Source organism: Lemur catta, chromosome 2, assembly GCF_020740605.2.
Source record: "Lemur catta isolate mLemCat1 chromosome 2, mLemCat1.pri, whole genome shotgun sequence".
Taxonomy (NCBI): domain Eukaryota; kingdom Metazoa; phylum Chordata; class Mammalia; order Primates; family Lemuridae; genus Lemur; species Lemur catta.
Window position 1 is genome coordinate 50,424,860 of NC_059129.1, and position 15,684 is coordinate 50,440,543.

Below are 15,684 nucleotides of genomic sequence, written 5' to 3' on the forward strand. Positions count from 1 at the left end.
GGCAGGAGTGCCCTGCTGGTGCCCTGCCCGCACGGGACCTCTGGGACAGACTCCGCCAGGCCTGGGCCTGTGTCAAATCATGGCGCCCTTGGTGCCTGGGTCACAGCATCAACTTCTAGAACAGAGGCTGCTCTCTGCAGCAGCGGGCAGCACCTGGGTGGCGTTCCTCAGAGGGTTTCTATGCCCTCCTGGTGGAAAAACCAAGGCCTGTGGAAAACGGTAGGAGTGGCCCACACTGGGGCAGTGCCTGCCGAGCGCCAGGATCGTTCTAAGCGCCCTGCCGTTCTGACAGCTCTGCGAGGGGGTGCTGTGGGTGCAGACAGGGAAGCAGAGGCGCTGAGGGGGGAAGTACCTTGTCCAAGGTCACACAACAGCAAGACACGAACACAGGCGCCTGGCTCCCGCAGTCACCCTCACACTTGCCCCTTGTGCCTCTAGTCCTCCTTCCCTCCCCGCTGCCTGAGGACTTTACCCACATTGGGGGGGGGGTCCCCTTCATCAGCTCAGACCCTCCGCCTCCCTTTGCAGGAGAAGGGATGGCAAGAGCAGGAAGGAGCTGGCTACTTTCTCAGAGTCTTGCACGCGGGGACATCACCCCAGCCTTGCTGACGGCCGTCCTTGCCCTCGTGCCGACACCCCTGGTAGCAGGTGCAATTGTGTCCTCCAAAAAGACGTCTTCAAGTCCTAACCCCATACCTGTGTGTGTGTGACATTTGGAAACAGGGGCTCTGCAGATGTAATAAGTTAAAATGAGGTCGGACTGGATTACTTGTGTTCTTACAAGGAGAGGGAAATGGAGCCACAGAGACACACAGGGAAGCTGCTACGTGACAATGGGAGCAGGGATTAGAGTGAGGAACACCAGGGATTGCCACAGCCACCACAAACTAGAAACAGAGGCATAGTCTCCCTCAAAGCCTTCAGACGGGACCAAGCTTGCCAACACCTTGATGTCCGACTTCTGGCCTCAGAGCTGTGAGACAATTGTGAAAGTTGTCAGCACCAAAATGGAGTCACTCGTGTCAGACCCTAAGAAAATGGAGCCTGGAGGCCATGAAGGAGGGGCACGTACAGAACTATGCCAGGCATTCCTGAAAGGTATTCCAGATAAGCCACTTGCCCAAGGACACTTGCCTGACAATGGCTCTCTGCACCTACAAGCTAATGACAACTCCTAGTCAAATCCCTGTAACCAAGGGTCTTTGTTTCAAAGCAGCTTACATAGACTTCTCCTTTATGCCTTTAAAAGCTCTCCCCTTGCCCCACCCCCCTGGATGGGCCTGTGATCTGTCCTAGCAGGAGCATCCCAGATTGCAGCTCCTGGCTGTTCCTGAATCAACTCTGCGGTTTGGAGAGTGGGTCTCTCTGGCACTCATTTTAGGTTGACACCATAAACTTCTGTTGTTTTAAGATACCAAGTGTGTGTGACCCTACAGCAGCCTTAGGAAACTAATACCCCCTTCCCAGAGCAGAAGGGGACACACACACACACACACACACACACACACACACACAGAATAACTGAAATAGACAACCTCTTAGGCTCACACTCTGACCAGGCCAGACAAGCCCACGCTGAGCAGGTGTGCACTGGCTCCCGTGCAAGGTGCTCCGCAGCCAGCCCAGCAGGGCACACACGCTGCACATCGCCTGATGGCCTTTTCCTCCTCTGGGCCCAGGGAACTGCTCTACAGAAGCCTCACTGAGGACAGAAACCTCCAGACTCCTCCAGGGCTTCCTGCCCTGTCTCCCCTTCTCTTCCCTTCCAAGTCCCCAGTCTCCCGGTCTGCCTGCCTTCCTTCCTTCCTTCCTTCCTTCTGTCTCCCTCTGCTCTTTTTCTTTCCCTCTGAGCAAACACGGCCTTGCCGGGAGGCCCTGCCATGTTCCGGGAGAGCTGCACATTGGCACCTGTTGCTATGGAGAAGCTTCTTTATCGCAAACACTGGGTAAACAGCTGCTGCTGGGAGCCCCTTTCTGCTGGGCAGGGGTTTATTTGGAGAAAGTCAATAAGGAAAAATAAACATTCCCGGCCCTGTGTGTATACAGCCTTGGGACCAGGGCTCCGCAGCATCTCAGCCCTGCCAGCTCCCCAGAGGGTCGGGCAGGCTGGGCCCCGCCCCCGCCTCTGATCCCAGCATCCTGCACAGACAGCGAGGCTGGGGCAAGGCAGCCACTCGCTCTGCCCTCAGCCAGGGCCCCCTGCAGGCTGCACACACCCTGTCCCGGGCTGGGCCCAGGCTGAGGGTACCAGGCACAGACCTCCAAGTCTCCCTGCTAGGAAAGGGTGTGACAGAACAGAGCTGCCCACCCTGCCTCTTCCCGGTGGCCCTGCCCGCTGTCTCTGAAGGAGTCCCACTCTGTCTGAGCTCCCACAGGCACTGGGTTCCTAAGAACCATGGTCAATTTGGCTTCATTGTGACTCTCTCTTCCTTAGCAGCTTAGTATCGGTTGAATGCAATGTGTTCAAAGTGTAAAAACACAACGATCCACTCCCTTGGCACATTTAACAGCTGTGACTATGTTGAGGAATCGTGCTAGGCCATGCTGGCTCCTGTCCTCACGGCGCTTACTGTCCAGAGGTTCCGGCAGACAGCGACAATGCAGTGAGTTCACTGCTCCCAGGTGTGGAAGTGTAATGCAGGGGAGACACGAGGGCCATGAGTGTGTGAGCACTTTCCTCCTCGCCAATACGCCAATACACATCACAGGCGTTAGCTCAGTTAACACACGAACAACCCTGTAGGTGGTATTATTTGTATCCCCATTTTACAGATCGGGAAGTAACTTAAAGTCAATTAGCTACTAGGTGGAAGATTCAGAATTTAAATCTAAGACCGGACAAGGCAAAGTTCCCAGGCTGTAAACCACTGTGCGATTCTACCAGGCTTGCCGTAAATATGCCCAGCCCCTACCCTCCAGAAAGCCTTCATGAAATGTTTCCATGACAGCTGGGGGCAGGCAATGACAAGAGTGGCTGATGAGGAACTCCATCGTCATTCAGAGGACATCTCTGTGATACAGGGAGATCAGAGACAGAGACAGCCACAGAGTCAAGCCATGAAGGGAGGGGCCTCCCAGGGACGGAATGGGGACAGCCTGGCTGGGGCTGGAGGACATGTTGGGGAGCAGGAAGACCTGTTTCGGAGAAAGGGGAGGAGGGCTGCCACCTTCCTTCTTGCTACAGGCCCCCTGTGCCTCTCCCAGAAACTCCTCTCCAACCACGCCAGCCCTGCTTTGGGCAGAGGCTTCATCCTCTCTCTCCTGCATGTCTAAGCAGCCTCCTTCCTTGTCTTCCCGTCTCCAGCTTGGCTCAGCTCTAATCTACTCTCCACCAGCCCGCAGGAATCTTCCAGAAACACAAATCTAAACACATCGCCATCCTCCTTTTTGTTTTTTCCATAGAAAAATGTCATGCTGGCCTTGGGCTCACCCTCAATGAGCACCCACTACGTGCCTGGCACTGTGCTTTCTGAGCCCTGGGAACAAAACAGGGAATGAAACAGACAACTATTCTTGTCCTCATAGAGATTATATCCTAGCGAGGGCTATACACTAAAACCAAACAAAGACATAAAATACAGCTGGTCCTCCGTATCCATGAGTCTGCATCTGCGGATTCAACCAACTGCCATTTGAAAAGGTAGTTTTGCCCCCAATGCTTGTGCCTATACCAAACACGTACAGACTTGTTTCTTGTCATTTTTCCTAAACAACACTGTATAACAACTATTTACCTAGCATTTACATTGTATTAGGTATTATAAGTAATCTAGAGATGATTTAAAGTATACAGGAGAATGTGCGTAAGTTATATGCAAATACTACACCATTTCAAATGAGGGATTTGAGCAGATTTTGATAACCGAGGACGGTCCTGGAGCCAATCCCTGCAGATACTAAGGGACTATTGTACATACAACAGTAGGTGCTGCTACAGCAGGGAAGGGGGACAGGTAGGGCCTTGAGGCTGCTGTGATGATTCTGAGTGACATGGGGAACCATTGGAGGCTGCTGAGCAGAGAATGATACGATCTCTTTTAGGTTTTAGGAGGATTCCTCTGGCTATTGTGCTAGCAATAGACTGAAGGGGGAAGGGTGGGAGCAGAGAGACCAGCAGGCCACATCCTACTTGTCTTTCAAAGCTCGATAATGACCCCCTTTGTCTGGGTGAGGGTTCTCTGCCCTGATCCCTGGAACACTCTTTGCTTACTTATATGATAGCCCAGGCCACACCCTCCTGTGACTGTTTTAATCTTCTTTTCCCTCTCTGCAATGTTATCTCTGCCACCCTGACCCAGTACCTGCCCCAAAGAAAACACTCAGGCCCACTGGAAGAATGCATTAGGAATGACTGCCTAGGTTACCCGTGAGGTGCTCCCTGAACTCCCAAAGGTGTGTCACTTCACAGTTACCTGGAGAGGAAAAGAGTGCCACCAGCCCATTTGAAAGATGAGGAAAGTGGCCAGGCATGGTAGCTCATGCCTATAATGCTACCACTTTGGGAGGCCGAGGTGGGAGGGTTGCTTGAGTTCGAGACCAGCCTGAGCAACATCGTAAGACCCCATCTCTACAAAAAATAGAAAAAAAATTAGGCAGGCATGGTGACACACACCTGTAGTCACAGCTACCTGGGAGGCTGAGGCAGGAGAATCGCTTGCCCAGGAGTTTGAGGTTGCAATGAGCTGTGATCACAATACTGCCCTCATGCCAGAGCAACAAAGTGAGACCCTGCTTCAAAAAGAAAAAGGAAGAAAAGAAAGATGAGGAAGGTGAGTTCTGTGGAGGACTGACAATGAAGCTCAGGTTTATTGATCTGAAACAGATGCCTTAGAGTTCCACTTCCCCACACACTGTCAAGCTCTCCGTCCCATTGTCCACATTCTCCAGCCCCAGCCACCCAGGGGATTCCTGTGGGTAGCCAAGTATGCGAGGGCACCTCCTGCACTGGTCCCAGCCCTGATTTAAGGGCATGTCCCTGCAAGCCTCCAGGCCTAGCATTTTCTCCCACTCTGATTCCCTCCCAGCCACCTGCCCATGTCCCCTCCCATGAATCTGAGGAGGACAGGAGCCCCACAGAGCAGTGATCCATGTATCAGGAGCAAGGGAATTAACATTCCCAGGCTGTAATTACACCTTCCACTGGTGACACCTAGGGAAGCATCTTTTTATAAAAGCAGGTAAATTGAAGGCTTATGGGTTTATGAGGAATGGGTGTATTTTTAGCACGCTCCCCTCACTACTCCCGATTGCCAGAACCTTCGTAGCTGCTGTGGTGCCAGTGGCCTGAACAGAGGTGGGGGCTCAGAGTGGGGTGGAAGGGTCACTGAGAAGAGGATCTGGAAGGTACTGTGGAACTTGTTAAGACAAGAGAGAACCTAGGAAAAAAGCCTGGAGAAACTCTCTGAGTGGGGAATTATTGGGAAGAGTCATTCACGAGCAAGTGGAGAGTACATTTTTAAAATTGTGTATGGCAATAACAACAATAGTAACAATAACATTAATGATAGCTAATCCTTATATGGTACTTACTAAGTGCCAGGCAGTGTTCTAAGTGCTTTTTGTATATTAACTCATTACTCCTCACAACAATCATATAAAGTAGGCACTGCTATTATGCCCATTTTGCAGATGAGAGAACCAAAGCATAGAAAGTTTAAGTGTAATTTTGAGTTAAGACATTGGAGATACATATATGCATCTATAGATACATAAATGTTTGCCGACTTTAACAGGTGAATGAATGAATTCCCTCACTCTGTATTTCGCCAGATGTTTGTTTACAAAGAGGCCTAAAGTTTGGCCAATCAGAAAGCTCCCAACAGTTAGGAAGTCCCTCCCCTTTGGGGTGGGGCTTCTGATCCCACTTCCTGTTCCTCTCTTAAGAGGCTGACAGCCCTCTCTGTGCAAAGTCAGCCATCTTAGTAGGTGGGCAGCCCACCCATGCCCTTAAGCACAGAATATTGGAGCAAGAGGCTGTGATGAGAGGCTTAATGAGCTGAGAGCAGGGGCGCTTGCGCTTGCAGGATCTTCTGCCCATTTAGGGAACTGCTTGGAATGGTGCGTCTGCTGATAACAGAGAAAATGTGGAGGGAGAGGAGAAGAAGGAGGGAACAGAATAGGGTCTCCCTAGATGTTGTCCAGTGGAAGCTGTTATCTCGGGGCAGCCCTTCTGCAAGCAAGGACATCAGCATAGAAAAGGAGAGAAAGAGAGGGAGAGAGGGACAGAGAGACAGAGGGAAATGTGATTTTCAATGCAAGCCTCGGTAATCAGCTATTTGTGATGGAATTTTATCTGTCCTGGTCTCTAAGGGATGAGAAGCGGGAGTGAGGGAAGAGGGGTCAGAAATTAGTATGCAGAAATATCTGATCAGCCAAAGTAATTTTCTTTAATAATCGTATTCATACTGCCTGCTCTCTGCTCACTAGAAGAATTAAGTATTTAATAGTAATATATTTCATCTGGCAGTGGTTCCGTTTCGTTAGGAACCGTGATGCCTCATTGGGGTATGTGGGTGGGTGGAGGTCTGAGGGGGACAGGTAGGAGGTGTCAAAGCAAAAAGAAATAGATAAGCGAGCAGGAGGGAAGTGGGCATGGGTAGGCAGGAAAGCAACTCGAGGGAAGCCATGTGCCAGGGTGAGCCCAATGCCCCTCTGAGATGCCACTCAAGTGACTTCATTGCTTGAGCTCAGCTGTCCAACTCTGTCCTCTGGCTGTGGCTGATATGCCTCAGATGCCCCTACTTCTGACCTGATTCCTCAAGCTTTATCCCTCACCCCCAAAGACAGGTCCTCCTTTCTGACCTCTGGCCCCCAGCCCTGAGACCTTCTCCCAAAAACTCATAGAGGAACCAGGTGCTTCTGGGGGTGGCATTACACTGTGAACTGTGACCATGCTCTAACCCCCACATCCAAGCTGCCAGAGCTCTGTGGGCAGATCCCCAGGGCTGCCTCCACGTATTTCCCAGGCCAGAGGTGAGCATGCAGTTCCTGGCTTGTGCCTGAACACAGCAGGTACAATGAGAAGCCCCAGCTTGTGCTGGCTAGAGAAGCTGACAGCTGTCTCTCTGCTCCAGGGCTGCAAGAATGGTATGCTTTAGCTATTCTGTGACTTCAATAGTGAAAAAGCAGGCCCAGGACGTGCCAGGGACATAAGTGGTGACACTCGGCACTTGGGATCCCAACCTCCCTTGGAGACACTTGGAAAGGCTCTTTGCCTCCTCTGCCAGGCTCCCCAAGCTCCCGTGCCCCAGTGGGAAACATCAGCAAGAGAGGTGCAAGCACATCTGCCTGGTGAGATGGAGACAAAGAGAGTGAGGACTGAGCTGCAGATAGCAGAGTTCAGCTTCTCACTGCTTTCTTAAGAGCAAACTCCACAAACTGATGTGCAGTGATGCTGGCACTTCCAGGCGCCTGACAGGCTGGAATTAAACACCTGTCCATTAAACTGACAGCCCCAGGAAGGAAAAAGAGGGAGAGAAAAGGAAGAGGGGGAGAGCTGGGAGCCCAACAGCAGGCCAGCTCCTTCCCTGTGGGAGGCAATGTGCCTGCCCCAGAGAGAGGCCAGGGTGGCGGCAAACGGTGTCTCTGGGTCCCTGCTCTCTGGTTTCTGAGTGTAGGCAGGCTAACAGTAAGCTAATATTCACACCTGGACACTGGGGATGGAGAAGGAGCATGTGACACCTCAAGAGGCTGGGCCAAGCAGAAGCTTGGAGACTTGCCCTCATTTGCTCAAAGCTCCAACTCAAAGACTCTTAGCACCCTGGCAGCCTCCCTACCCATACCCCGGACATGCGTACACATACACATGATCAAGATCTTTGACTGCTCTGAACCCTTTAGGCATGTACCAGGCACCAGGCAACCCCTGCAGTGCTGCCCTGAGACACCTCTTGGGCTGTTGTTGAACATTTGAATGAGTCTGTCCTGGCTCCCCAACTCCACATAAGCTCCCCGAGAGAAGGAAGCTTGTCGTCTACTTCAGAGATGCTCCCTACAGCATTCAGTGCATGCTAGTGCACTAGGTCTGGGTAGAGAGCTGGGCTGTGCACAGATGGGGTTTGGGGGAATGAGCAGATGGATGGATGAGTGGCTGGGTGGAGGATGGACAGATGTGCCACTGGAGCTAGGTGGATGTACTACTGTGCCTAGACTGGTTGTTAAAATTTCCATGCCAGTTAGTAAATAGTCACTGTCCCTAGCTAGTATAAGGCTAACCTCCCACCATCTTAGTCACACCCAGGGACCTGCTGGCCCTCCCCATGATGCAGCAACTAAACATCGGCACCCCGCTAATGAGGCTCAAGACCCTGCTCCATTGCTATGACCAGCACCCATTCTTGTCGGTCCATACATGGGCTTATTATTTTAGCTAACACTTGGGTGGGCAGATGAACAGAGGCCAGGACTGCATATGAGACTAGATGATTTTAGGGAAGGAAAAACTGGGAGGAGGTAGGTAGGGACAGAAAGGCCAAATCTGCTGTCAGATGGGTAGGTTTTGGTTTCTCACACTCACTGGGTTATTCGGTTGAACTCTCTGAGCCACAGTTTTCTCACCTCTGGAGTGGGAACAAAATCTGCCCTGCCCACCTTAGAGGGTGGTCGTGCCCAGTTGGAATCTGTCCCTCACTCCTGTGGTCATTGTTCTTTGCTGTGTGCATGCCCATTTCTCTCATACGTGTTGAGTTCCTTGCAAACAAGAATGCAGTGTACGTCCCAGAGGGCGCTTGGTGAATGTTGGTTGGACAGATGGACGCAGGAGTAATGAAAGAGTGAATGAAAGAAGGAGTGGATGCTAAAGAGTGTAACAGAGGGAGGGGGCGCAGTGGGGGGAAGTGACTGCAAGATGGATGGGGAAGAGGGGAGGGAGACCTGGGAAGGGCACTGCAAGGTATCAGAAGGGATCTTCTCCCACCCTCGACCAACCGCTCATGTGCCACCGTCCCTGCCCTGGTGATGCCCAAGTTTCAAGAGCACCGGGCCCGCATATGTTCTAGGTGGAGAGTGGGCCCCTGATGACACAGGGCAGATCCTAGCGTTATTGGCACTACATCACCCGGCTTCCCAGGGAACAACAGCGCAGTCTCTGGGAGCTCCAGGTATGAAACTGGGGTGTGTCCCAGGAAGGGAGAAAGGGAAGCATCAGAGGATAAGACAAGGAAGGCTAGAGGAGCTGAGCAGCACATCGGCCTTGACCTCAAATGCTGCCTTCCCTCCCCTCACTCTAGTCACGCCATTCGGCCCAGCCCTGCTCTGATCTTCAAACCCAGCTGGCCACCCCTACCCAGGTCTCTGTCCTGGCTGCTGGCTCCCTCATACCCAGGGCCCACTTGGAGAGCCAGGGCTCTGCCTGCCCTCAACCCTGCTGTCTCGGCCCCATACTTTGGAGTCATCCCCGCATGATCTCAGCCTCCTCCCGGCTCAGCACCACACAGTTCGGCACTTAATCTTCCCCATCATACGTGAGTGTGTGCTGCATGTGAGGGTGCCCTTCCCTGCTGTCTGCCACCCACTGCCCGGCCTGGCGCAGCCCGAGTGTCTGGCGAGGCCACTCTTCTTTTCTTCGGGGCCTCCAGCCAGAGGGAGCTGCCGAGGTGGAGGGAGGGAGCAGCCTGCCCGGCCAATGTATGTGAGTCCTGCACACTCTGCCAGAAATCACATGTGTGTGACCTGGGCTCAGATTCCAGCCCTGTCATTTACTACCTGTGTGACTTTGGATGAGTTATTTAACCTCTCGGAATCTCACGAATCAGCCCTGCCGCACTTTAAAGGGTTGTTTGGAGGATTTGAGAACAGGGGTGTGAAAGCACTTTATAAGCTAAAGGGATACACACATGCACAGGAGAGGATTTTTATTGGTGTCATGATTGCGACCATTAGTGGTTTAGGTGCAGCTGACAAAGCCGGAAGCGGCAGCAGCAGATCTCGTTAAGGCTCTGACACGGAACAGAGTGACAATGTGCGGACTTCAGGGGAAGGAAGCTTTGCTGTCCGTTTGTGTCACGGCAGAGCCTTCTGCAGCTTCACCAGCCCACCTGGGCCCCTCACAACCCGTCTTGAGCCCCTGCAGGACTTGGCAGTGGCACCACCCGTCCTGACATTCAGCTGCCACTAGCACCAACTATTCTCAGCCCCTCTGTCTACAGCTCACTTCCTCAGCCAGATTGTACACTTCCGCCGGCAGGGGTGGCTTCTGGCAGGGGTGGCTTCTCTCGTTTCTAGTGGGTCTCTGTAGCACTTTGGGGGGGCACACAGTGTGAAGGAAAAAAGAGGGAGGGAAGGATGGAAAGGAGAGGGAGATGAGGAGGAAGGGGAAAGGGAGGGAGGGAGGAAGGAAGGAAGGAAAAATGAAAGGGATGGAGGGGAAGGGAAGGTAGGGGAGGGGAGGGAGAAAGTAGCATTGAATTTGGATCCAATCCTGGATCTCCCTTGCTCACTAATTTGAATGTCCTTCACCAAGTTGCTCAACCTTTTAGTGCCTCAGTCTCCCCATCTGCTAATGAACCTTCTGGCACTTTCTGCAAAGAGTCAGAGAACCAGAGACTCTCAGACCCCATTTCTAGCCAACTGGTTCCTCCACCAGACCCACCTACACAGGGATCCAGCCCCCACCATGTTCCATTTCTGGACCCCTGGGTCCTCCACGACCTTCCCTTCCCCACTGCCCCCCACCCACATCCTCACAGGGGCCCCCAGCTCCAAGCCTGTGTTTGTGAGCTCACAAGGAACCGCGGGACACGGGCCTTTCTCTCTGCCGTAATGAAACCCTTTAATCATATTCAAATAGGTTACTGTTCAGGGGGAAAATAGAAATATGGATTTGATAGCAATAAATTTCCCTGGCTGGCTAAGCCCAGTTCTTAATTGTCCTGTCCCAGGGCTCGCACATTTCATTGTTCGTTAGGTGCTTAAGTCCCCACTCTCATTTTGTGGCGGTGACATTACCGTTGATGGCTCTAATACTCTCATAATTTGAAAGGGGATTTGCATGATAGAACGCAGAGTATTAAAAGAAAAAGAAAAAAGGGAGAGAGAAAAATGGGGGGGGCAAGATGGGAGGAGGAGCTCGGAAGGGAAGGGGAGCAGCATGTGGGGGAGGGGGCGGATGAGGAGCTCAATCCAGCTTTCACTTTAAAAAAGTCACTTTCTTCAAAGTCAAATCATTGTTTTCATTAAAGTAAAAAAAAAAAAAAAGGAAGAAAGAAAAAAGCCGAGGCTGCACATTGGGCTGACTGGGCACTGGTCTTCTCCTTATTGTTCCTAATGGTTATTAATTATTATTATCCGGCTGTGCAGGGCTCTGTGGACGTGATGTCCCCAATGTCCTTGGGGTGGAGTTGGGGGGGCATCGGGAGGGGCCGACTACAGACGGGGAGGTTTGCTCCTGGGCCACAGGAAGACGCAGATGCCCACCTTGTGGCAGATGCCTGTAGGAGCCTGGCTTTGGGTAGGTGGAGGGGACAGGGGACACCTTCCTAGAAAGCAGGCCTCTGTCAGAGGAATCTGAGCCTCCTGGGTCCTGGCCAACTCTCCTTGGGTTTCCTAGAAGCTTCTTCCTTCTAAAAGCCAGTGATTTGGACATAACCAGCCTGGCCAGGCACAAGACAATTCAGGTCACTGGTGGGGTCTTCCAAGTCCCTCTCCAAACTGGATTTCTCACTTCCCCCCACCAACCCCCCAGGCCAGAACTGGAAAGCCTCGCACAAATTTGGTTGGATTCCCCAATGGGCCTCTCCAACTCTGTCATTGGGCATAGTGGATCAGTAAATGCTATAGGCAAGCTGCCCTGCCCTCCTGGCTGGAAAAGGGGGTGTCCCAGGGTCCCAAGTGACATTTGGACTCCTACTTAGCTTCTTTCTGCCTAGGGCCAGACGTTCCAGAAATCACTGCAGCCCTGGGTTTCTGGGGTTTGGGAGATGGCTAAACCAGTTTCCCTTGATATGATGGGTCTGTGTTCCAAGCAGGTCCACTCCGGGGGATTCGTGAAGCTTCTCAGCTACGGAGAGTGTGTATAGCTTGGGCTCCTTGGACAGGTGGTATGAATGTGCCCGGAGGCACTGTAGGGAGCAGAGCATAGCATGTGTGTTCCAGCCTGTGAGCTGGGGAGGAGTATGGCCTGTCTGCATGGGCTCCCACCCTCCATGTAACCCACAGGCCACCCCTAGTTTTGTCACTTTCTAATCATCACCCCTACTGGCCTGGCCCCTGGGGACAGGGCTGGGCCCACAGACAGCAGGGACAGGCTGGAACTGCCCTCTGTCTTTGGACTCTCCCACCTCTTCCCCTCACGCTCCTGCCAGGTCTAAGCACCTCTTGGCCAAGCCTCATGTCCCTCCATTTCCCCGGGACTCTCTTCTGGATTACAATTTTAAATCACATAAATTCTGGGATTGGAATAAAAGCTATCCGCAGAGAACCTACTCACACTCCTCCTTCTTCCTCCCACTGCTAGAATTAGGGACGCCTGTGAAACACAGTCTCAGGCCCCCCTTAATCTGCCAGCCCCCAACTGCCCTGCTCAGCCCTGGAAGTCAGGCCTTTTCTGTCTGCCAGCCCACTCTGCTGCCGCTCCCTGGCGGCCTCTCTCCCTCCGAGCCCAGGGCCATCAACAAAGCTGGAGGACACCCAGTTCCTAGGACATGGGTCTGAACTTGGCTTCCCCAGAGGACGTTGCTGTTGCCCAGCCCTCTGCAACTGCAGAAATCTATATTATCACAGAGGAAGGGAGGAAGGGATAAAGGAACAGTGGGAGGTGATGGGGATCTGACCACTGCAGAAAAAATGGTCTCTCCTAGATCATAAAACTCTGGGTACTAACACATTCCTTATTGTTTTTTCAGTAAGAATTCACACAGAGGATGGACAAGTGGCAGCCCCGTCCTCATCTCTCCCTCCACCCACAGCCCCGAGTGATGGAATGCCACCACCCGGGCCTCTCTGCTCCCCAGCTTGACTTCTGGACTCATAACATTGTAGACACGAGCAGTTTTCAGAGGTGCAATCTAAAGCAGCTGAGAAACAAACTTGGTGCCCCCCCACCCCCAAGACCCCCAAGGAGAAACTGTCTCCTCCTGGGGGTGGGGCTAGCAGAGAGACAAAGTGATTCTTAAATATTTTCCTTCTCTGCAGTCACTCAGGGAGGAGGGGGTGAGGGGCGAAGGAGGCTGGAAGGGGGGACAAAGGGGGTTTAATAGGCTCGGGTGACAGCACAGTGTCCACATTGGGAAAAGATTAATGACGAAAATTAATCGCCTGACCTTTCTTTCCAGGAGCTGGAGGTGAGGCGGGCCATTAAAGCCTCTTATGTTGTAATTAACGTTGGAGGGGAGAAGAGAGCTGCCTTCAGAATGGATGTGATCATTTAATTAGGCTTAGGCGTAGGTGCCACAACAGGTCCGGAGAAGTCATAATTTAACTATAGCTTTAAATTACACAGGAAGAGTGGGGATGGCAGGGTTTGACGGCAGGAGAGCCCGCCGCGGAGCTGGCGAAACAATCAAATAAACACCCCCATTGAGAGAGAGGGAAGCGACAGAGAGACAGACAGACAAAGCGGCGGGCGCTGACAGCGGGGGAGGTGGGGAAGCGGGGAGGACACAGGAGAAAGCGCAGCGGAGAGGGCAAAATTAGGAGCAAGCGGGGAAAGAAAAGTGAGACCCCAAGAGTGAGCCGGCCTGCGGAGGGTGTGTGCGCCCGGGCGCGCGTTTCTGGAGTAAGTGCCTCTCGGCATCCTCAGCTCCGGCAGGAGATGCAGCCCGCACTCCTCAAACGCACCCGACCATCCAGTAAGCGCAAAGACGCGCTCCGACGGGGTCAAAGCCACGCGTTTCACGCATCCTTCCTTCTCGGGGCGGCCCTCTCCCCACAAGTTCCCTTCCCGAACTTGGCAAGCGGAGGTGCCTGCCTTTCCTTCCCTGGAGACTCTGGGGGCTCCCGAGCGCCACGCGCCGCCCGCGTCCTGGGGGACACGCAGGGCTGGGCCGCGTGTGCCCTGGCTGGTGTAGGAGCGCTGGGAGCCGGGAGCCAGAGCGAAGCGGGGCGGGACGGCGGCAGCTAGCGGGGTCGGCGCGGGGCCGGGGGAGTTCAAGGCCCGGGAAGGGGACAGCGCGAAGGGGAACGACCCGCAGTCTCCCGGGCGCCAGAGCCCTCTAGTTGCTCAACCTGGGTGATTAGTCACTCCGCCAGATCGCCGGGCTGTCGGAAAAAACGCGAACCGCGCGCTTCTGCGCAGGGAGAAGGAGAGGAGAGGGCAGAGGGGAGGAGGAAGGAGGGGCTGGATGCCCGGCCGTGGTCGGGATGAATGGGCGGCTGGGCGGGCCGAAGCTGAGGGGCCGGATGGAAACCCCACGGGGCTTTTGGGGAGCGCTTTTATTGAGGTGCTGCCGCCAGCTTTGTGCAGGAGAGCGGGGGTTGTCGGCTCCGGTGTGGATCCAAGAAAGGCACAAGGTGGAGTCCTGGGACACCGGAGTCCCTGCTCTGCCTTCAAACGCTGGCCAGTGTTGGACTTCGATGACCTCACTGTCCCCTCCCGCTCTAGCCCACGCGGATGCCGTGGGAAGCTGCAGTGGAGGCTCAGAGAATGCAGGGAGGAGAGAGGCAGAGGGGTGGAATCGCAGAAGTGGGGTAGGGTTCTCAGGGGTCTTCGAGGTGCCAGGCAGAGCCCAAGCTGCCAACTCTTAAGGCCTAGGCTGCGGCGGGCACCTCTTCCCCTCCCCCCACCATTTGGGTTGGAAGAAGAGTTAGGGACCAGAGGAAGACAGAGACTCCCCAACTTCCCACTCATTCACCAGCGCCTACCCCAGATGATTAAGCTACAAGAGGCTGCCTCCTGCCCCTGCCCCACAGAAAAACACCAAAGCCACCAAATCCTTACTGGAAGGACACTTTTTTCTCCCAGAGCAATGCAGAGTTCTTCCATTTTGATTAAACATCCACAAATTCTCCAAGTTAGTGAACATCTGAACTGGAGCTTTGTCCCTGTCTTGCTGGTCGATCGACTGATTGATTGTCTAATGGGTCCCACTCAGACGTCTGTCCTAAGAATGCCCAGTCTGCACTGGGCGTAAGGGAGGAGGAGCTGCAGCCTGAAGTGATGGGATAAGGAGAGATAGACAGGGTGGGCTAGGCAGAGGTGCAGGGGCTGCCAGATGGGGGAAAGGGCTCTGCCCCTCCCCTCTGACCAGGGCCTGTAAGGTTTGGGGTCCTGTCTGGATTGAGCCCTCGGCTGCCTTTGCTGTGTTGGCTGTCCAAGGAGCCCAAAGCCCAGATCTAGAGCCCTTGAGGCCCTGACCTAAGTCAGATGGGGAAGCAAAGGCTGCTTGGCACCTGGAAGGCCAGATGGGGAGTGTGGAGAGAAAGTAGGAAGCAGAGGGCGGGGTGGGGAGGCAGGAAGTGGGGAGGAGGAGTTGGTGAATGGAGAGGAATAGGAGGGGAGGGGAAGGAGGAGGGGGAAGCCCGCACCAGGCCTGCAAGCTGCCTTCCAGCCCTTGGTTGAAACTGGCAGGGAGAACCGGCCTCCCACCCCGTAAGTGGGGCGGTGCCTCCCTCACAGAGAACCCAGCTCATGGCAGACCTCCGTGTGTTTCAGGTGTTTCGTTTCTTTCTCAGCAAAATTGTGGACTCTGGGCCCTGCCTAGGGAGGGACCCTCTCCCCTGCCCTTTCCATTTTGTTACAGTAAAATCTGA